Genomic DNA, 24,000 nt, shown 5'->3' on the forward strand with positions numbered 1-24,000 from the left:
CAAACAGATATAATATTTGACTACAACATAATCATTTAAAATCTTGCTTACATTTGTATGCGATCACATACAGTGCATTTCGGAAAGGATTCAGACCCCTTGCCTTTTTCCACATTTTGTTACGTTACAGCCTTATTCTAAACTGAATAAAAAATTATCATCAATCTACACACAATACCCCACAATTATATCACAATACGCCACAATGACATCACAATGACATCACAATACCCCACAATGACATCACAATGACATCACAATGACATCACAATACCCAACAATGACATCACAATACCCCACAATGACAAAGCAAAAACAGTTAAAAAAAATAAATCACATTTACATAGAGTAACCAGTTAAAAGTTTGGACACACCTATTCATTCAAGGGTTTTTCTCTATTTTTTACTATTTTCTACATTGTAGAATAATAGTGAAGACATCACAACTATGAAATAACACATATGGAATCATGTAGTAACCAAAAAAGTGTTAAACAAATCCAAATATATTTTACCTTGATGACCTTTTGCCTTGATGACAGCTTTGCACATCTGATCTCAGCTTTGACGCGACAAGCTTGTCACACCTGTATTTGGGGAGTTTCTCCCATTCTTCTCCACAGATCCTCTCAACCTCTGTCAGGTTGGACGGGGAGCGTCGCTGCACAGCTATTTTCAGGTCTCTCCAGAGATGTTCGATCGGGTTCAAGTCCGGGCTCTGGCTGGGCCACTCAAGGACTTTCAGAGAGACTTGTCCCAAATCCACTCCTACGTTGTCTTGGCTGTGTGCTTAGGGTCGTTGTCCTGTTAAAAGCTTCACCTGTCCCTCGATCCTGACTAGTCTCCCAGTCCCTGCCGCCGAAAAACATCCCCACAGCATGATACTGCCACCACCATGCTTCATCATAGACATGACGTGACACAGACATGATGCTTGGCATTCAGGCCAAAGAGTTCTCCCATCTCCACAGAGGACCTCTGGTGCTCTGTCAGAGTGACCATCAGGTTCTTGGTCACCTCCCTGACCAAGGCCCTTTTCCCCTGATTGTTCAGTTTGGCGGGTTGGCCAGCTCTTGGAAAAGTCTCGGTGGTTCCATACTTCTTCCATTGAAGAATGATGGAGGCCACTGTGTTCTTGGGGACCTTCAATGCTGCAGAAATGTTTTGGTACCCTTCCCCAGATCTGTGCCGTGACACAATCCTGTCTTGGGGGTCTACGGACAATTCCTTCGACTTCATGACTTGGTTTTTGCTCTGACATACACTGTCAACTGTGGGACCTTATATAGTCAGGTATGTGCCTGGCCTAATACAACCTGGCCTGTTAAAACTACACCCTGGCCTAATACACCATGGCCTATTAAAACTACACCCTGGCCTAATAAAACCACACCCTGGCTAAATAAAACTACACCCTGGCTAAATAAAACTACACCCTGGCTAAATAAAACTACACCCTGGATAAATAAAACTACACCCTGGCCTAATAAAACTATACCCTGGCCTAATAAAACTACACCCTGGCCTAATAAAACTACACCCTGGATAAATAAAACTACACCCTGGCCTAATAAAACTACACCCTGGCCTAATAAAACTACACCCTGGCCTAATAAAACTACACCCTGGTTAAATAAAACTACACCCTGGCTAAATAAAACTACACCCTGGATAAATAAAACTACACCCTGGTTAAATAAAACTACACCCTGGCCTAATAAAACTACACCCTGGATAAATAAAACTACACCCTGGCCTAATAAAACTATACCCTGGCCTAATAAAACTACACCCTGGATAAATAAAACTACACCCTGGATAAATAAAACTACACCCTGGCCTAATAAAACTACACCCTGGCCTAATAAAACTACACCCTGGCCTAATAAAACTACACCCTGGCCTAAGAAAACTATACCCTGGCCTAATAAAACTACAGCCTGGCCTAATAAAACTACACCCTGGCCTAATAAAACTACACCCTGGCCTAATAAAACTACACCCTGGCCTAATAAAACTATACCCTGGCCTAATAAAACTACACCCTGGATAAATAAAACTACACCCTGGTTAAATAAAACTACACCCTGGCCTAATAAAACTACACCCTGGCCTAATAAAACTACACCCTGGCCTAATAAAACTACACCCTGGCCTAATAAAACTACACCCTGGTTAAATAAAACTACACCCTGGCTAAATAAAACTACACCCTGGATAAATAAAACTACACCCTGGTTAAATAAAACTACACCCTGGCCTAATAAAACTACACCCTGGATAAATAAAACTACAACCTGGCCAAATAAAACTACACCCTGGTTAAATAAAACTACACCCTGGCCTAATAAAACTACAACCTGGCCTAATAAAACTACACCCTGGATAAATAAAACTACAACCTGGTTAAATAAAACTACACCCTGGCTAAATAAAACTACACCCTGGATAAATAAAACTACAACCTGGCCAAATAAAACTACACCCTGGCCTAATAAAACTACACCCTGGCCTAATAAAACTACAACCTGGCCTAATAAAACTACACCCTGGCCTAATAGAACCACACCCTGGCTAAATAAAACTACACCCTGGCCTAATAAAACTACACCCTGGGCCAAATTCGTCCCTCAGGCCGACAGTTGGGGATCCCTGCCCAACACAATGAACTGGACAAAGAGGTAGGGGGGAGATGATGGTGGTGGTGATGAAGATGAGAAGGAAGAGGAGGATCATAATAAGGTAGAAGTTAAAACGGTCACACAGATTCTGTTCAGTGAAAAGGTCTGATTGATCAGCGTCTGTGGCCTGTTAGCTCAGAGGTGATGCATTCTGGGTATAATGAGATGAGAAGCAGCTATTCTGGGTGGTGTGTGTTTGTGCGTGCGCGTGCGTGCATGTGCGTACAGCATGCTGTTGTCTGTGCATTAGGTGTGTGTTTGAGGGTCTGCCTGCTGTGTGTATGTCAGTGTCAGCTTTAAAAGGCTAATGGACAATGACAGAGTGATGGGTACAAATCTGTCTGGGAGCAGAGAGAGAGAGAGATAAGGCTGCTGCTAAACGGGCAGTGCAGGCAATATGGTCGAGCCACACACTGTATGGAGCTTCAATGGGAATCTATACAGATAGCTGCCCTGTTTGAGTTCTCTCAGCTGAGCCTGTCACATTAGTTGATCCATGTCAGGTTCCTAAGCCCCTGAGTACGGGACGTCTCTACCTTTTATGAACTTACCATTTATTGACACTATTTGACATCGTTGACCTACTGATAACATTTGGTGTTAATGTTGACAGGCAAAGTTCTCCACAAAAAAAAAAGAAGCATAACACTTAAATAATAATAATGGTAATTTAGGCTTCATTAAAGAAGCCGCAACAACATTTGTGACCCACTACCTCAAAAAAAAAAATATGTAGCAAAATTTGTTTTGTTTTTTATTATTATAATTTTTTACATTGGATACAAGTAGAGACTCGACTTGGTATATAATCGACTGCAGCTGAGGAACAATGGGAAAGTAAATTCTGCTTTGGAAGTTGCTAAACTTGTATCCCCACTTTTGAGAAAATGGCCCTTGAATGTTTTAGTACACCTACTGGAGAGCTTAGCTGTGTTCGAATATCCGTACTAAACATTCTGTATACCACATACTTAATGAATACCCGTACTAAACATTCTGTATACCACATACTTAATGAATACCCGTACTAAACATTCTGTATACCACATACTTAATGAATACCCGTACTAAACATTCTGTATACCACATACTTAATGAATACCCGTACTAAACATTCTGTATACCACATACTTAATGAGTATTTACTACATTTAGCTCATTTTAGTGTACTGTAAACAAACTGTATCCTTTCAGTTGAGTGTACTAGCGCTTTGCCTGTCTTCCGGGGAAATTGATGCTGTTGCTATGCAACGTCTTGCTAGCTTTGTTAGCATAGAAATTGCTAGCTAGACATTTTACGACTTCGGATGTGTTTGTAAATTCCATCTGGAGTGCGCTCTGGGCGTTCGTAAAAAAAATGCACTTCTGAGTTGTGAGCAGTGAGCAGTGGACGCTCTGGCCGAGGAGTGGGTTGATCCGAGTGTTCTGACCTCAGTCAGAACACGGCAGTCAAGCACCCAAGCTAACTGTCTAACGTTGGTTAGCTTGCTAGCTACTTCCAGACACAAATGAGAGAACACCTCACTCTGACCATTTTACTCACCCTAGCAGAGCTGGTTAGGCTGTTTTCATGTTATCCAGAGCGTTGGTGACTGTAACTGTGCTGCTGACAACAATTTAATTACGCATTTTTTTGCCAACGTTTACTTGGGTGTTGAGCGTTTGTAAATTCATCAGTTATTCTGTGCTCTGGCACACTCAGACGAGAGTGCTCTGAAATCGGAGTAGATAGCCAGAGCGAATTAACAATGACCATTGAGAACGCACAACGACTATACCACTAAGCTAAGCTAAGAATTACATATAGTTAATATACTGGCAAGTTCCATGTATTAGTAGCTAGCTAACATACTGGTACATGCTGCTGTAATGCTATGTGGTTCATAAGGATAGAGTAGCTAACATACTGGTACATACTGCTGTAATGCTATGTGGTCCATAAGGATAGAGTAGCTAACATACTGGTACATACTGCTGTAATGCTATGTGGTTCATAAGGATAGAGTAGCTAACATACTGGTACATACTGCTGTAATGCTATGTGGTTCATAAGGATAGAGTAGCTAACATACTGCTGTAATGCTATGTGGTTCATAAGGATAGAGTAGCTAACATACTGGTACATACTGCTGTAATGCTATGTGGTTCATAAGGATAGAGTAGCTAACATACTGCTGTAATGCTATGTGGTTCATAAGGATAGAGTAGCTAACATACTGGTGCATACTGCTGTAATGCTATGTGGTCCATAAGGATAGAGTAGCTAACATACTGCTGTAATGCTATGTGGTTCATAAGGATATAGTAGCTAACATACTGGTACATACTGTTGTAATGCTATGTGGTCCATAAGGATAGAGTAGCTAACATACTGGTACATACTGCTATAATGCTATGTGGTCCATAAGGATAGAGTAGCTAACATACTGGTACATACTAGTTCTATATACTAGTTCATACTATATACTAGTTCTATATACTGGGTCTATATACTGGTTCTATATACTAGTTCATACTATATACTAGTTCTATGTACTAGTTCTATATACTGGTTCTATATACTAGTTATATATACTAGTTATATATACTAGTTCATACTATATACTAGTTCTATATACTAGTTCATACTATATACTAGTTCTCTATACTAGTCCTATATACTAGTTCATACTATATACTAGTTCTATATACTAGTTCATACTATATACTAGTTCTATATACTAGTTCATACTATATACTAGTTCTATATACTAGTTCATACTATATACTAGTTCTATATACTAGTTCATACTATATACTAGTTCTATATACTAGTTCATACTATATACTAGTTCTATATACTAGTTCATACTATATACTAGTTCTATATACTAGTTCATACTATATACTAGTTTTATATACTAGTTCTATATATTAGTTCTATATACTAGTTTATACTAGTTCTATATACTGGTTCTATATACTGGTTATACATACTAGTTCTATATACTAGTTCTATATACTAGTTCATACTATATACTAGTTCTATATACTAGTTCTATATACTGGTTCTATATACTAGTTCATTCTATATACTAGTTCATACTATATACTAGTTCTCTATACTAGTCCTATATACTAGTTCATACTATATACTAGTTCTATATACTAGTTATATATACTGGTTCTAAATACTGGTTATACATACTAGTTCTATATACTAGTTCTATATACTAGTTCATACTATATACTAGTTCCATATACTAGTTCTATATACTAGCATACTATATACTAGTTCTATATACTAGTTCATACTATATACTAGTTCTCTATACTAGTTCTCTATGCTAGTTCTATATACTGGTTCTATATACTAGTTCATACTATATACTAGTTTTATATACTAGTTCTATATATTAGTTCTATATACTAGTTTATACTAGTTCTATATACTAGTTCTATATACTAGTTCTATATACTAGTTCATACTATATACTAGTTCTATATACTAGTTCATACTATATACTAGTTCTCTATACTAGTGCTCTATACTAGTTCTATATACTAGTTCTATATACTAGCATACTATATACTAGTTCTATATACTAGTTCATACTATATACTAGTTCTCTATACTAGTTCTCTATACTAGTTCTATATACTAGTTCTATATACTAGTTCTGTATACTAGTTCTGTATACTAGTTCTATATACTAGTTCTATATACTAGTTCTATATACTAGTTCATACTATATACTAGTTCTATATACTAGTTCTATATACTAGTTCATACTATATACTAGTTCATACTATATACTAGTTCTATATACTAGTTCATACTATATACTAGTTCTATATACTAGTTCATACTATATACTAGTTCTATATACTAGTTATATATGCTAGTTCTATATACTAAGCCTTAGCCCCACCCATTCAGCATCGTTCACACCCTCTTAAGCCTTAGCCCCACCCATTCAGCATCGTTCACATCCTCTTAAGCCTTAGCCCGCCCATTCAGCATCGTTCACACCCTCTTAAGCCTTAGCCCCACCCATTCAGCATCGTTCACATCCTCTTAAGCCTTAGCCCCGCCCATGCAGCATCGTTCACACCCTCTTAAGCCTTAGCCCCGCCCATTCAGCATTGTTCACATCCTCTTAAGCCTTAGCCCCACCCATTCAGCATCGTTCACATCCTCTTAAGCCTTAGCCCCGCCCATTCAGCATCGTTCACACCCTCTTAAGCCTTAGCCCCGCCCATTCAGCATTGTTCACATCCTCTTAAGCCTTAGCCCCACCCATTCAGCATCGTTCACATCCTCTTAAGCCTTAGCCCCGCCCATTCAGCATCGTTCACACCCTCTTAAGCCTTAGCCCCGCCCATTCAGCATCGTTCACACCCTCTTAAGCCTTAGCCCCGCCCATTCAGCATCCTTCACACCCTCTTAAGCCTTAGCCCCGCCCATTCAGCATCGTTCACACCCTCTTAAGCCTTAGCCCCGCCCATCTCATTAAGGATCCACATGTGATGAAGGCCCAGGACCTTCAACACCGATCCAGGTTTCTGACATTAAGTTTTAAAATGCTTTGGTATTCTCCTTATTTCATGATGTCATGTCACTCAGTGCCAGAGGCAGCAAAGCAACCCCAAAACATCACTGAACCCTCCTCCATGTTTGACTGTAGGGAAGGTGTCCTGTCCTTTGAAAGCTTATATTTTGTTTTCTGTAAACACAGAGATGGTGTGTGCTTTACCAACAAACAAAAAAGCTCTTATTTGGTATCATCTGTCCACAGGACATTCTCCCAGATGGATTTTTTGGCATGTTCAGGTGTGTTAATGGCTTACTGGAAAACAAGCTACAGACATGGCTTACTGCAAGGAACACAACACATGAATAATGACTGTATAATGACCAGCCGGAACTGTTTTCTGTTGTGTGTCTGCACCAGCCGGAACTGTTTTCTGTTGTGTGTCTGCACCAGCCAGAACTGTTTTCTGTTGTGTGTCTGCACCAGCCAGAACTGTTTTCTGTTGTGTGTCTGCACCAGCCAGAACTGTTTCCTGTTGTGTGTCTGCACCAGCCGGAACTGTTTTCTGTTGTGTGTCTGCACCAGCCAGAACTGTTTCCTGTTGTGTGTCTGCACCAGCCAGAACTGTTTTCGGTCGTTTCTTTTTGTTATTTTGTTATTTCCATGTTCATTTAATAAATATGGACACGTCCCACGCTGCACCTTGGTCCTCACCTTTATCCACCGACGACGGCCGTTACACCATATATAGCTAGTTAGACCCCTTCTGACAGTTGTACTGTGAACAACACAAGGTTAGCTAGCTGGATATCTAGCTAGGAAAGATAGTTCCAGTTTTGCTTAGCTACAGTAGCCAAGACAATTTTATGATCAATCCCGCGGCTGAATCTAGTTGATGACCTCTGATCCCTAGGCTGTAATACAGAGAGATGGGTAGGTCTGTGACGGTCATGGTATTTTGGATGACTGTTTTGGATGATAAATGGCCAGCCAAATGACCGCAGCCACCGTAATAGCCGTTTTGAATAGAAAATATATATTTAAAAAATATAATATTTTAATTTTTGTTTTGGTGCATATTTTCTGCTCTGCTCCTGACTCCTGATAAATAGAATGGCTGTCTCCTTTTCAACTCATTGATGGCATAATGGATGGCCTGGTGGCCATTGCGAGTGTGACCATAGGAACAAAGCAGGAAGTAAAATATGTGATTTGTTGATTCAACTCAACTGACATTAGTCACATCAATTAGCATAATTTAAATGAATATTCTACATTACCATGGAAATGATTGCATCACAATACCAGGAAGCCATTACGAGTGTACCCCTGAGTTTACCGCTGAAATTGCCAGGGTTAGAAGGTCCCAAGGCTGTTCTATTCCTATGTGTGCTGCTGTTGCATTGTGGGTGGCATTGCCTAGGCAACCGAAGACTCGTTTGCTTGTTTCAGCAAGGAGCAACAAAGTATCATCACGTTGTCCATGTTACGGCAGATATGAAAACCAGCACGAATGCCCGGCCGTCCTATCTAAAGTCAAATATTCGTTACACAAAAGCAAAACAAACAAAAATGTGTTTATATACAGTACCAGTCTAAGGTTTGGACACACCTACTCACTCAAGGGTTTTTCTTAATTTTTTACTATTTTCTACATTGTGAAGACATCAAAACTATGAAATAACACATATGGAATCATGTAGTAACCAAAAAAGTGTAAAAAACAAATCAAAATATATTTTCTATTTTAGATTCTTCAAAATAGCCACCCTTTGCTTTGCACAATCTTGGCATTCTCTCAACCAGCTTCACCTGGAATGCTTTTCCAACTGTCTTGAAGGAGTTCCCACATATGCTGAGCACTTGTTGGCTGCTTTTCCTTCACTCTGCGATCCAACTCGTCCCAAACCATCTCAATTGGGTTGATGTTGGGTGATTGTGGAGGCCAGGTCATCTGATGCAGCACTCCATCACTCTCCTTTTTGGTCAAATAGCCCTTAAACAGCCTGGAGGTGTGTTGGGTCATTGTCCTGTTGATAAACAAATGATAGTCCCACTAAGCGCAAACCAGATGGGATGACGTATCGCTGCAGAATGCTGTGGTAGCCATGCTGGTTAAGTGTGTCTTGAATTCTAAATAAATCACTGACAGTGTCACCAGCAAAGCACCCCCACACTGTCACACCTCCTCCTCCGTGCTTTACGGTGGGAACCACACATACGGAGATAATCTGTTCACCTACTTTGCATTTCACAAAGACACGGCTGAACGAAAAATCTAAAATTTGGACTCATCAGACACCAACCAATAAGAAGAAGAGACTGAAGGACAGATTTCCACCGGTCTAATGTCCATTGCTCGTGTTTCTTGGCCCAAGCACGTCTCTTCTTATTATTGGTGTCCTTTAGTAGTGGTTTCTTTGCAGCAATTTGACCATGAAGGCCTGATTCACACAGTCTCCTCTGAACAGTTGATGTTGAGATGTCTGTTACTTTAACTCTGTGAAGCATTTATTTGGGCTGCAATTTCTGAGGCTGGCAACTCTAATGAACTTATCCTCTGCAGCAGAGGTAACTCTGGGTCTTCCTTTCCTATGGCAGTCCTTGAGAGCCAATTTCATCATAGTGCTTGATGGTTTTTGCGATTGACTGACCATCATGTCTTAACTTGTGGAATTTCATTCCTTGTTAATGAGCCAATCAGGTGTGTTGTGACAAGGTAGGGGTGGTAAACAGACAATAGCCCTATTTGGTAAAAGACCAAGTCCATATTATGGCAAGAACAACTCAAATAAGCAAAGAGAAACAACAGTCCATCATTACTTTAAATCTTGCTAGGGCTAGGGTCCTTTTTTCAGAATTTCCGCCTGACTGACGTGCCCAAAGTAAACTGCCTGTTACTCAGGTCCACAAGCCAGGATATACATATGATTGGTAGCATTGGATAGAAAACACTCTGAAGTTTGTAGAAATTATGAGACAGACAGATAGGAGGTGTAGAGTGAGGATGGGATGAGACAGACAGATAGGAGGTGTAGAGTGAGGATGGGATGAAACAGACAGATAGGAGGTGTAGAGTGAGGATGGGATGAGGGAGACAGATAGGAGGTGAGGATGGGATGAGACAGATAGGAGGTAAGGATGGGATGAGACAGAAAGATACAGGGGGAGGTGTAGAGTGAGGATGGGATGAGACAGACAGATAGGAGGTTTAGAGATGATGGGATGAGACAGACAGATAGGAGGTGAGGATGGGATGAGAAAGACAGATAGGAGGTGTAGAGTGAGGATGGAATGAGACAGACAGATAGGAGGTGTAGAGTGAGGATGGGATGAGACAGACAGATAGGAGGTGTAGAGTGAGGATGGGATGAGACAGACAGATAGGAGGTGTAGAGATGATCGGATGAGACAGACAGATAGGAGGTGTAGAGATGATGGGATGAGACAGACAGATAGGAGGTGTAGAGATGATGGGATGAGACAGACAGATAGGAGGTGAGGATGGGATGAGACAGAAAGATAGGAGGTGTAGAGTGAGGATGGGATGAGACAGACAGATAGGAGGTATAGAGTGAGGATGGGATGAGACAGACAGATAGGAGGTGAGGATGGGATGAGACAGACAGATAGGAGGTGTAGAGTGAGGATGGGATGAGACAGACAGATAGGATGTGTAGAGATGATGGGATGAGACAGACAGATAGGAGGTGTAGCGTGAGGATGGGATGAGGCAGACAGATAGGAGGTGTAGAGTGAGGATGGGATGAGACAGACAGATAGGAGGTGTAGAGATGATGGGATGAGACAGACAGATAGGAGGTGTAGAGATGATGGGATGAGACAGACAGATAGGAGGTGTAGAGTGAGGATGGAATGAGACAGACAGATAGGAGGTGTAGAGTGAGGATGGGATGAGGGAGACAGATAGGAGGTGAGGATGGGATGAGACAAGGAGATAGGAGGTGGGGTTGGGATGAGACAGACAGATACAGGGGGAGGTGTAGAGTGAGGATGGGATGAGACAGACAGATAGGAGGTGTAGAGATGATGGGATGAGACAGACAGATAGGAGGTGAGGATGGGATGAGACAGACAGATAGGAGGTGTAGAGATGATGGGATGAGACAGACAGATAGGAGGTGTAGAGTGAGGATGGGATGAGACAGACAGATAGGATGTGTAGAGTGAGGATGGGATGAGACAGACAGATAGGAGGTGTAGAGTGAGGATGGGGTGAGACAGACAGATAGGAGGTGTAGAGTGAGGATGGGATGAGACAGACAGATGGGAAGTGTAGAGATGATGGGATGAGACAGACAGATAGGAGGTGAGGATGGGATGAGACAGACAGATAGGAGGTGTAGAGATGATGGGATGAGACAGACAGATAGGAGGTGAGGATGGGATGAGACAGACAGATAGGAGGTGTAGAGTGAGGATGGGATGATACAGACAGATAGGAGGTGTAGAGTGAGGATGGGATGAGACAGACAGATAGGAGGTGTAGAGATGATGGGATGAGACAGACAGATAGGAGGTGTAGAGATGATGGGATGAGACAGACAGATAGGAGGTGAGGATGGGATGAGACAGACAGATAGGAGGTGTAGAGTGAGGATGGGATGAGACAGACAGATAGGAGGTATAGAGTGAGGATTGGATGAGACAGACAGATAGGAGGTGAAGAGATGATGGGATGAGACAGACAGATAGGAGGTGTAGAGATGATGGGATGAGATAGACAGATAGGAGGTGTAGAGTGAGGATGGGATGAAACAGACAGATAGGAGGTGTAGAGATGATGTGATGAGACAGACAGATGGGAGGTGTAGAGATGATGGGATGAGAAAGACAGATAGGAGGTGTAGAGTGAGGATGGGATGAGACAGACAGATAGGAGGTGTAGAGTGAGGATGGGATGAGGATGGGATGAGACAGACAGATAGGAGATGTAGAGTGAGGATGGGATGAGACAGACAGATATGAGGTGTAGAGTGAGGATGGGATGAGACGGACAGATAGGAGGTGTAGTTTCAGGATGGGATGAGACAGACAGATAGGAGGTGTAGAGTGAGGATGAGATGAGACAGACAGATAGGAGGTGTAGAGTGAGGATGGGATGAGGATGGGATGAGACAGACAGATAGGAGGTGTAGAGTGAGGATGGGATGAGACAGACAGATAGGAGGTGTAGAGTGAGGATGGGATGAGACAGACAGATAGGAGGTGAAGAGTGAGGATGGGATGAGACAGACAGATAGGAGGTGTAGAGATGATGGGATGAGACAGACAGATAGGAGGTGTAGAGTGAGGATGAGATGAGACAGACAGATAGGAGGTGTAGAGTGAGGATGGGATGAGGATGGGATGAGACAGACAGATGGGAGGTGTAGAGATGATGGGATGAGAAAGACAGATAGGAGGTGTAGAGTGAGGATGGGATGAGACAGACAGATAGGAGGTGTAGAGTGAGGATGGGATGAGGATGGGATGAGACAGACAGATAGGAGATGTAGAGTGAGGATGGGATGAGGCAGACAGATAGGAGGTGTAGAGTGAGGATGGGATGAGACAGACAGATAGGAGGTGTAGAGATGATGGGATGAGACAGACAGATAGGAGGTGTAGAGATGATGGGATGAGACAGACAGATAGGAGGTGTAGAGTGAGGATGGAATGAGACAGACAGATAGGAGGTGTAGAGTGAGGATGGGATGAGGGAGACAGATAGGAGGTGAGGATGGGATGAGACAGGGAGATAGGAGGTGGGGTTGGGATGAGACAGACAGATACAGGGGGAGGTGTAGAGTGAGGATGGGATGAGACAGACAGATAGGAGGTGTAGAGATGATGGGATGAGACAGACAGATAGGAGGTGAGGATGGGATGAGACAGACAGATAGGAGGTGTAGAGATGATGGGATGAGACAGACAGATAGGAGGTGTAGAGTGAGGATGGGATGAGACAGACAGATAGGATGTGTAGAGTGAGGATGGGATGAGACAGACAGATAGGAGGTGTAGAGTGAGGATGGGGTGAGACAGACAGATAGGAGGTGAGGATCGGATGAGAAAGACAGGTAGGAGGTGTAGAGATGATGGGATGAGACAGACAGATAGGAGGTGAGGATGGGATGAGACAGACAGATAGGAGGTGTAGAGTGAGGATGGGATGATACAGACAGATAGGAGGTGTAGAGTGAGGATGGGATGAGACAGACAGATAGGAGGTGTAGAGTGAGGATGGGATGAGGATGGGATGAGACAGACAGATAGGAGATGTAGAGTGAGGATGGGATGAGACAGACAGATATGAGGTGTAGAGTGAGGATGGGATGAGACGGACAGATAGGAGGTGTAGTTTCAGGATGGGATGAGACAGACAGATAGGAGGTGTAGAGTGAGGATGAGATGAGACAGACAGATAGGAGGTGTAGAGTGAGGATGGGATGAGGATGGGATGAGACAGACAGATAGGAGGTGTAGAGTGAGGATGGGATGAGACAGACAGATAGGAGGTGTAGTGTGAGGATGGGATGAGGGAGACAGACATGAGGTGAAGAGATGATGGGATGAGACAGACAGATAGGAGGTGTAGAGATGATGGGATGAGACAGACAGATAGGAGGTGTAGAGTGAGGATGAGATGAGACAGACAGATAGGAGGTGTAGAGTGAGGATGGGATGAGGATGGGATGAGACAGACAGATGGGAGGTGTAGAGATGATGGGATGAGAAAGACAGATAGGAGGTGTAGAGTGAGGATGGGATGAGACAGACAGATAGGAGGTGTAGAGTGAGGATGGGATGAGGATGGGATGAGACAGACAGATAGGAGATGTAGAGTGAGGATGGAATGAGACAGACAGATAGGAGGTGTAGAGATGATGGGATGAGACAGACAGATAGGAGGTGTAGAGATGATGGGATGAGACAGACAGATAGGAGGTGTAGAGTGAGGATGGAATGAGACAGACAGATAGGAGGTGTAGAGTGAGGATGGGATGAGGGAGACAGATAGGAGGTGAGGATGGGATGAGACAGGGAGATAGGAGGTGGGGTTGGGATGAGACAGACAGATACAGGGGGAGGTGTAGAGTGAGGATGGGATGAGACAGACAGATAGGAGGTGTAGAGATGATGGGATGAGACAGACAGATAGGAGGTGAGGATGGGATGAGACAGACAGATAGGAGGTGTAGAGATGATGGGATGAGACAGACAGATAGGAGGTGTAGAGTGAGGATGGGATGAGACAGACAGATAGGATGTGTAGAGTGAGGATGGGATGAGACAGACAGATAGGAGGTGTAGAGTGAGGATGGGGTGAGACAGACAGATAGGAGGTGTAGAGTGAGGATGGGATGAGACAGACAGATGGGAAGTGTAGAGATGATGGGATGAGACAGACAGATAGGAGGTGAGGATGGGATGAGACAGACAGATAGGAGGTGTAGAGATGATGGGATGAGACAGACAGATAGGAGGTGAGGATGGGATGAGACAGACAGATAGGAGGTGTAGAGTGAGGATGGGATGATACAGACAGATAGGAGGTGTAGAGTGAGGATGGGATGAGACAGACAGATAGGAGGTGTAGAGATGATGGGATGAGACAGACAGATAGGAGGTGTAGAGATGATGGGATGAGACAGACAGATAGGAGGTGAGGATGGGATGAGACAGACAGATAGGAGGTGTAGAGTGAGGATGGGATGAGACAGACAGATAGGAGGTATAGAGTGAGGATTGGATGAGACAGACAGATAGGAGGTGAAGAGATGATGGGATGAGACAGACAGATAGGAGGTGTAGAGATGATGGGATGAGATAGACAGATAGGAGGTGTAGAGTGAGGATGGGATGAAACAGACAGATAGGAGGTGTAGAGATGATGTGATGAGACAGACAGATGGGAGGTGTAGAGATGATGGGATGAGAAAGACAGATAGGAGGTGTAGAGTGAGGATGGGATGAGGATGGGATGAGACAGACAGATAGGAGATGTAGAGTGAGGATGGGATGAGACAGACAGATATGAGGTGTAGAGTGAGGATGGGATGAGACGGACAGATAGGAGGTGTAGTTTCAGGATGGGATGAGACAGACAGATAGGAGGTGTAGAGTGAGGATGAGATGAGACAGACAGATAGGAGGTGTAGAGTGAGGATGGGATGAGGATGGGATGAGACAGACAGATAGGAGGTGTAGAGTGAGGATGGGATGAGACAGACAGATAGGAGGTGTAGTGTGAGGATGGGATGAGACAGACAGATAGGAGGTGTAGAGTGAGGATGAGATGAGACAGACAGATAGGAGGTGTAGAGTGAGGATGGGATGAGGATGGGATGAGACAGACAGATGTGAGGTGTAGAGTGAAGATGGGATGAGACAGACAGATAGGAGGTGTAGAGTGAGGATGGGATGAGACAGACAGATAGGAGGTGAAGAGTGAGGATGGGATGAGACAGACAGATAGGAGGTGAGGATGGGATGAGACAGACAGATAGGAGGTGTAGAGTGAGGATGGGATGAGGGAGACAGATAGGAGGTGTAGAGTGAGGATGGGATGAGACAGACAGATAGATGGTGAGGATGGGATGAGACAGACAGATAGGAGGTGTAGAGTGAGGATGGGATGAGACAGACAGATAGGAGGTGTAGAGTGAGGATGGGATGAGGGAGACAGATGCAGGGGGAGGTGTAGAGATGATGGGATGAGACAGACAGATAGGAGGTATAGAGATGATTTGATGAGACAGACAGATAGGAGGTGTAGAGTGAGGATGGGATGAGACAGACAGATAGGAGGTATAGAGATGATGGGATGAGGGAGACAGATAGGAGGTGTAGAGTGAGGATGGGATGAGACAGACAGATAGGAGGTGTAGAGTGAGGATGGGATGAGGGAGACAGATAGGAGGTGTAGAGATGATGGGATGAGACAGACAGATAGGAGGTGTAGAGATGATGGGATGAGACAGACAGATGGGAGGTGTAGAGATGATGGGATGAGACAGACAGATAGGAGGTGTAGAGTGAGGATGGGATGAGACAGACAGATAGGAGGTGTAGAGTGAGGATGGGATGAGGATGGGATGAGACAGACAGATAGGAGATGTAGAGTGAGGATGGGATGAGACAGACAGATATGAGGTGTAGAGTGAGGATGGGATGAGACGGACAGATAGGAGGTGTAGAGTCAGCATGGGATGAGACAGACAGATAGGAGGTGTAGAGTGAGGATGGGATGAGACAGACAGATAGGAGGTGAGGATGGGATGAGACAGACAGATAGGTGTAGATATGATGGGATGAGACTGACAGATAGGAGGTGTAGAGTGAGGATGGGATGAGACAGACAGATAGGAGGTATAGAGTGAGGATGGGATGAGAGACAGATAGGAGGTGTAGAGATGATGGGATGAGACAGACAGATAGGAGGTGAAGATGGGATGAGACAGACAGATAGGAGGTAAAGAGAGAGGATTGGATGAGACAGACAGATAGGAGGTGTAGAGTGAGGATGGGATGAGACAGACAGATAGATAGGAGGTGTAGAGTGAGGATGGGATGAGACAGACAGATAGGATGTGTAGAGATGATGGGATGAGACAGACAGATAGGAGGTGTAGAGTGAGGATGGGATGAGACAGACAGATAGGAGGTGTAGAGATGATGGGATGAGACAGACAGATAGGAGGTGTAGAGATGATGGGATGAGACAGACAGATAGGAGGTGTAGAGTGAGGATGGGATGAGACAGACAGATAGGAGGTGTAGAGATGATCGGATGAGACAGACAGATAGGAGGTGTAGAGTGAGGATGGGATGAGACAGACAGATAGGAGGTATAGAGATGATGGGATGAGGGAGACAGATAGGAGGTGTAGAGATGATGGGATGAGACAGACAGATAGGAGGTGTAGAGATGATGGGATGAGACAGACAGATGGGAGGTGTAGAGATGATGGGATGAGACAGACAGATAGGAGGTGTAGAGTGAGGATGGGATGAGACAGACAGATAGGAGGTGTAGAGTGAGGATGGGATGAGGATGGGATGAGACAGACAGATAGGAGATGTAGAGTGAGGATGGGATGAGACAGACAGATATGAGGTGTAGAGTGAGGATGGGATGAGACGGACAGATAGGAGGTGTAGAGTCAGCATGGGATGAGACAGACAGATAGGAGGTGTAGAGTGAGGATGGGATGAGACAGACAGATAGGAGGTGAGGATGGGATGAGACAGACAGATAGGTGTAGATATGATGGGATGAGACTGACAGATAGGAGGTGTAGAGTGAGGATGGGATGAGACAGACAGATAGGAGGTATAGAGTGAGGATGGGATGAGAGACAGATAGGAGGTGTAGAGATGATGGGATGAGACAGACAGATAGGAGGTGAAGATGGGATGAGACAGACAGATAGGAGGTAAAGAGAGAGGATTGGATGAGACAGACAGATAGGAGGTGTAGAGTGAGGATGGGATGAGACAGACAGATAGGAGGTGTAGAGTGAGGATGGGATGAGGGAGACAGATAGGAGGTGTAGAGTGAGGATGGGATGAGACAGACAGATAGGAGGTGTAGAGTGAGGATGGGATGAGACAGACAGTTAGGAGGTGTAGAGAGGATGGGATGAGGGAGACAGATACATTATGTGTGAAGCTGCTCTCCTTCCCTCGTCTCTAACTGATTACTGTTTCTCTCCACTCCCCTGAGGTTTGCCCCAGATGAACACTGGCTGGCTGGGAGCCTGCAGCTTCTAGAGCTAGCTGGAGTTGGGGCTAGCTGCGGTCTGCCTCTAGTGACTCCTTTCCTCTACTCCTCTCCTTATCTCCTAACCTTGTCCTTTCCTCTACTCCTCTCCTTATTTCCTACTCTTGACTCCTTTCCTCTGCTCCTCTCCTTATCTCCTAACCTTGTCCTTTCCTCTACTCCTCTCCTTATCTCCTAACCTTGACTCCTTTCCTCTGCTGATACAACAGGCCAGCTGCTCTGTCCACATGGTTAGACAGGATACAGTAGGCCAGCTGCTCTGTCCACAAGGTTAGACAGGATACAGAAGACCAGCTGCTCTGTCCACATGGTCAGACAGGATACAGAAGACCAGCTGCTCTGTCCACATGGTTAGACAGGATACAGAAGACCAGCTGCTCTGTCTACATGGTTAGACAGGATACAGAAGACCAGCTGCTCTGTCTACATGGTTAGACCGGATACAGAAGACCAGCTGCTCTGTCCACATGGTTAGACAGGATACAGTAGGCCAGCTGCTCTGTCCACATGGTTAGACAGGATACAGTAGGCCAGCTGCTCTGTCCACATGGTTAGACAGGATACAGTAGGCCAGCTGCTCTGTCCACATGGTTAGACAGGATACAGTAGGCCAGCTGCTCTGTCCACATGGTTAGACAGGATACAGTAGGCCAGCTGCTCTGTCCACATGGTTAGACAGGATACAGTAGGCCAGCTGCTCTGTCCACATGGTTAGACAGGATACAGTAGGCCAGCTGCTCTGTCCACATGGTTAGACAGGATACAGTAGGCCAGCTGCTCTGTCCACAAGGTTAGACAGGATACAGAAGACCAGCTGCTCTGTCCACATGGTCAGACAGGATACAGAAGACCAGCTGCTCTGTCCACATGGTTAGACAGGATACAGAAGACCAGCTGCTCTGTCTACATGGTTAGACAGGATACAGAAGACCAGCTGCTCTGTCTACATGGTTAGACCGGATACAGAAGACCAGCTGCTCTGTCCACATGGTTAGACAGGATACAGTAGGCCAGCTGCTCTGTCCACATGGTTAGACAGGATACAGTAGGCCAGCTGCTCTGTCCACATGGTTAGACAGGATACAGTAGGCCAGCTGCTCTGTCCACATGGTTAGACAGGATACAGTAGGCCAGCTGCTCTGTCCACATGGTTAGACAGGATACAGTAGGCCAGCTGCTCTGTCCACATGGTTAGACAGGATACAGAAGACCAGCTGCTCTGTCCACATGGTTAGACAGGATACAGTAGGCCAGCTGCTCTGTCCACATGGTTAGACAGGATACAGTAGGCCAGCTGCTCTGTCCACATGGTTAGACAGGATACAGAAGACCAGCTGCTCTGTCCACATGGTTAGACAGGATACAGTAGGCCAGCTGCTCTGTCCACATGGTTAGACAGGATACAGTAGGCCAGCTGCTCTGTCCACATGGTTAGACAGGATACAGTAGGCCAGCTGCTCTGTCCACATGGTTAGACAGGATACAGTAGGCCAGCTGCTCTGTCCACATGGTTAGACAGGATACAGTAGGCCAGCTGCTCTGTCCACAAGGTTAGACAGGATACAGAAGACCAGCTGCTCTGTCCACATGGTCAGACAGGATACAGAAGACCAGCTGCTCTGTCCACATGGTTAGACAGGATACAGAAGACCAGCTGCTCTGTCTACATGGTTAGACAGGATACAGAAGACCAGCTGCTCTGTCTACATGGTTAGACCGGATACAGAAGACCAGCTGCTCTGTCCACATGGTTAGACAGGATACAGTAGGCCAGCTGCTCTGTCCACATGGTTAGACAGGATACAGTAGGCCAGCTGCTCTGTCCACATGGTTAGACAGGATACAGTAGGCCAGCTGCTCTGTCCACATGGTTAGACAGGATACAGTAGGCCAGCTGCTCTGTCCACATGGTTAGACAGGATACAGAAGACCAGCTGCTCTGTCCACATGGTTAGACAGGATACAGTAGGCCAGCTGCTCTGTCCACATGGTTAGACAGGATACAGAAGACCAGCTGCTCTGTCCACATGGTTAGACAGGATACAGAAGACCAGCTGCTCTGTCCACATGGTTAGACAGGATACAGTAGGCCAGCTGCTCTGTCCACATGGTTAGACAGGATACAGAAGACCAGCTGCTCTGTCCACATGGTTAGACAGGATACAGTAGGCCAGCTGCTCTGTCCACATGGTTAGACAGGATACAGTAGGCCAGCTGCTCTGTCCACATGGTTAGACAGGATACAGTAGGCCAGCTGCTCTGTCCACATGGTTAGACAGGATACAGTAGGCCAGCTGCTCTGTCCACATGGTTAGACAGGATACAGTAGGCCAGCTGCTCTGTCCACATGGTTAGACAGGATACAGTAGGCCAGCTGCTCTGTCCACATGGTTAGACAGGATACAGTAGGCCAGCTGCTCTGTCCACATGGTTAGACAGGATACAGAAGACCAGCTGCTCTGTCCACATGGTTAGACAGGATACAGTAGGCCAGCTGCTCTGTCCACATGGTTAGACAGGATACAGTAGGCCAGCTGCTCTGTCCACATGGTTAGACAGGATACAGTAGGCCAGCTGCTCTGTCCACATGGTTAGACAGGATACAGAAGACCAGCTGCTCTGTCCACATGGTTAGACAGGATACAGTAGGCCAGCTGCTCTGTCCACATGGTTAGACAGGATACAGTAGACCAGCTGCTCTGTCCACATGGTTAGACAGGATACAGTAGGCCAGCTGCTCTGTCCACATGGTTAGACTGGATACAGTAGGCCAGCTGCTCTGTCCACATGGTTAGACAGGATACAGCAGGCCAGCTGCTCTGTCCACATGGTTAGACAGGATACAGTAGGCCAGCTGCTCTGTCCACATGGTTAGACAGGATACAGTAGGCCAGCTGCTCTGTCCACATGGTTAGACAGGATACAGTAGGCCAGCTGCTCTGTCCACATGGTTAGACAGGATACAGTAGGCCAGCTGCTCTGTCCACATGGTTAGACAGGATACAGAAGACCAGCTGCTCTGTCCACATGGTTAGACAGGATACAGTAGGCCAGCTGCTCTGTCCACATGGTTAGACAGGATACAGAAGACCAGCTGCTCTGTCCACATGGTTAGACAGGATACAGAAGACCAGCTGCTCTGTCCACATGGTTAGACAGGATACAGTAGGCCAGCTGCTCTGTCCACATGGTTAGACAGGATACAGAAGACCAGCTGCTCTGTCCACATGGTTAGACAGGATACAGTAGGCCAGCTGCTCTGTCCACATGGTTAGACAGGATACAGTAGGCCAGCTGCTCTGTCCACATGGTTAGACAGGATACAGTAGGCCAGCTGCTCTGTCCACATGGTTAGACAGGATACAGTAGGCCAGCTGCTCTGTCCACATGGTTAGACAGGATACAGTAGGCCAGCTGCTCTGTCCACATGGTTAGACAGGATACAGTAGGCCAGCTGCTCTGTCCACATGGTTAGACAGGATACAGTAGGCCAGCTGCTCTGTCCACATGGTTAGACAGGATACAGAAGACCAGCTGCTCTGTCCACATGGTTAGACAGGATACAGTAGGCCAGCTGCTCTGTCCACATGGTTAGACAGGATACAGTAGGCCAGCTGCTCTGTCCACATGGTTAGACAGGATACAGTAGGCCAGCTGCTCTGTCCACATGGTTAGACAGGATACAGAAGACCAGCTGCTCTGTCCACATGGTTAGACAGGATACAGTAGGCCAGCTGCTCTGTCCACATGGTTAGACAGGATACAGTAGACCAGCTGCTCTTTCCACATGGTTAGACAGGATACAGCAGGCCAGCTGCTCTGTCCACATGGTTAGACAGGATACAGTAGGCCAGCTGCTCTGTCCACATGGTTAGACAGGATACAGAAGACCAGCTGCTCTGTCCACATGGTTAGACAGGATACAGAAGGCCAGCTGCTCTGTCCACATGGTTAGACAGGATACTGTAGGCCAGCTGCTCTGTCCACATGGTTAGACAGGATACAGTAGGCCAGCTGCTCTGTCCACATGGTTAGACAGGATACAGAAGACCAGCTGCTCTGTCCACATGGTTAGACAGGATACAGAAGACCAGCTGCTCTGTCCACATGGTTAGACAGGATACAGTAGGCCAGCTGCTCTGTCCACATGGTTAGACAGGATACAGTAGGCCAGCTGCTCTGTCCACATGGTTAGACAGGATACAGAAGACCAGCTGCTCTGTCCACATGGTTAGACAGGATACAGAAGACCAGCTGCTCTGTCCACATGGTTAGACAGGATACAGAAGGCCAGCTGCTCTGTCCACATGGTTAGACAGGATACAGTAGGCCAGCTGCTCTGTCCACATGGTTAGACAGGATACCGTAGGCCAGCTGCTCTGTCCACATGGTTAGACAGGATACAGTAGGCCAGCTGCTCTGTCTACATGGTTAGACAGGATACAGAAGACCACACACACACAGTATACAGAGTGAGAGATCGTTAGAGGGGTTTCATTCCTTTGGCATCTTCAAAGAAAAGCACAGCTGATGGGAATAACCAAGCCGCTGTAAAGAAATGTCATTGCATTTTGTTTAAAGGCCCAATGCATTTTCATTTTTATATAATTAATTTCTGGGTAACAGTTAAGTAGTTGATTACTGTAATATATTTCCATTACAATAATCAAAAAATATTTTAGGCAAAAAACTATTTCTCAAGCAAAAATCCACTGTCTGGAAGTGGGGAGAACTGACAACTAGCTGTTATTAATAGAGAGGTTTGGAACTCTCTTTGTTATTGGCAGAGAGGTTTGGAACTCTCTTTGTTATTGGCAGAGAGGTTTGGAACTCTCTTTGTTATTGGCAGAGAGGTTTGGAACTCTCTTTGTTATTGGCAGAGAGGTTTGGAACTCTCTTTGTTATTGGCAGAGAGGTTTGGAACTCTCTTTGTTATTGGAAGAGAGGTTTGAAACTCTCTTTGTTATTGGCAGAGAGGTTTGGAACTCTCTTTGTTATTGGCAGAGAGGTTTGGAACTCTCTTTGTTATTGGCAGAGAGGTTTGGAACTCTCTGTTATTGGCAGAGAGGTTTGGAACTCTCTTTGTTATTGGCAGAGAGGTTTGGAACTCTCTTTGTTATTGGCAGAGAGGTTTGGAACTCTCTTTGTTATTGGCAGAGAGGTTTGGAACTCTCTTTGTTATTGGCAGAGAGGTTTGGAACTCTCTTTGTTATTGGCAGAGAGGTTTGAAACTCTCTTTTTTTATTGGAAGAGAGGTTTGGAACTCTCTTTGTTATTGGAAGAGAGGTTTGAAACTCTCTTTGTTATTGGCAGAGAGGTTTGGAACTCTCTTTGTTATTGGCAGAGAGGTTTGGAACTCTCTTTGTTATTGGCAGAGAGGTTTGGAACTCTCTGTTATTGGCAGAGAGGTTTGGAACTCTCTTTGTTATTGGCAGAGAGGTTTGGAACTCTCTTTGTTATTGGCAGAGAGGTTTGGAACTCTCTTTGTTATTGGCAGAGAGGTTTGGAACTCTCTTTGTTATTGGCAGAGAGGTTTGGAACTCTCTTTGTTATTGGCAGAGAGGTTTGAAACTCTCTTTTTTATTGGAAGAGAGGTTTGGAACTCTTTTTGTTATTGGAAGAGAGGTTTGGAACTCTCTTTGTTATTGGCAGAGAGGTTTGGAACTCTCTTTGTTATTGGAAGAGAGGTTTGGAACTCTCTGTTATTGGCAGAGAGGTTTGGAACTCTCTTTGTTATTGGAAGAGAGGTTTGGAACTCTCTTTGTTATTGGAAGAGAGGTTTGAAACTCTCTTTGTTATTGGCAGAGATGTTTGGAACTCTCTTTGTTATTGACAGAGAGGTTTGGAACTCTCTTTGTTATTGGAAGAGAGGTTTGGAACTCTCTTTGTTATTGGCAGAGAGGTTTGGAACTCTCTTTGTTATTGGCAGAGAGGTTTGGAACTCTCTTTGTTATTGGCAGAGAGGTTTGGAACTCTCTTTGTTATTGGCAGAGAGGTTTGGAACTCTCTTTGTTAT

At 45.0% G+C, this 24,000-nt stretch overlaps 1 protein-coding gene across 1 annotated transcript in view; it reads left to right on the plus strand.

The window, feature by feature from the left end:
* LOC139375782 (microtubule cross-linking factor 1-like) overlaps positions 1–24,000 on the plus strand; it is a 124,448-nt gene that overhangs the window by 12,081 nt on the left and 88,367 nt on the right. The window lies entirely within an intron of this gene.

This window comes from Oncorhynchus clarkii, chromosome 20 (genome assembly GCF_045791955.1).
Source record: "Oncorhynchus clarkii lewisi isolate Uvic-CL-2024 chromosome 20, UVic_Ocla_1.0, whole genome shotgun sequence".
Classification (NCBI taxonomy): domain Eukaryota; kingdom Metazoa; phylum Chordata; class Actinopteri; order Salmoniformes; family Salmonidae; genus Oncorhynchus; species Oncorhynchus clarkii.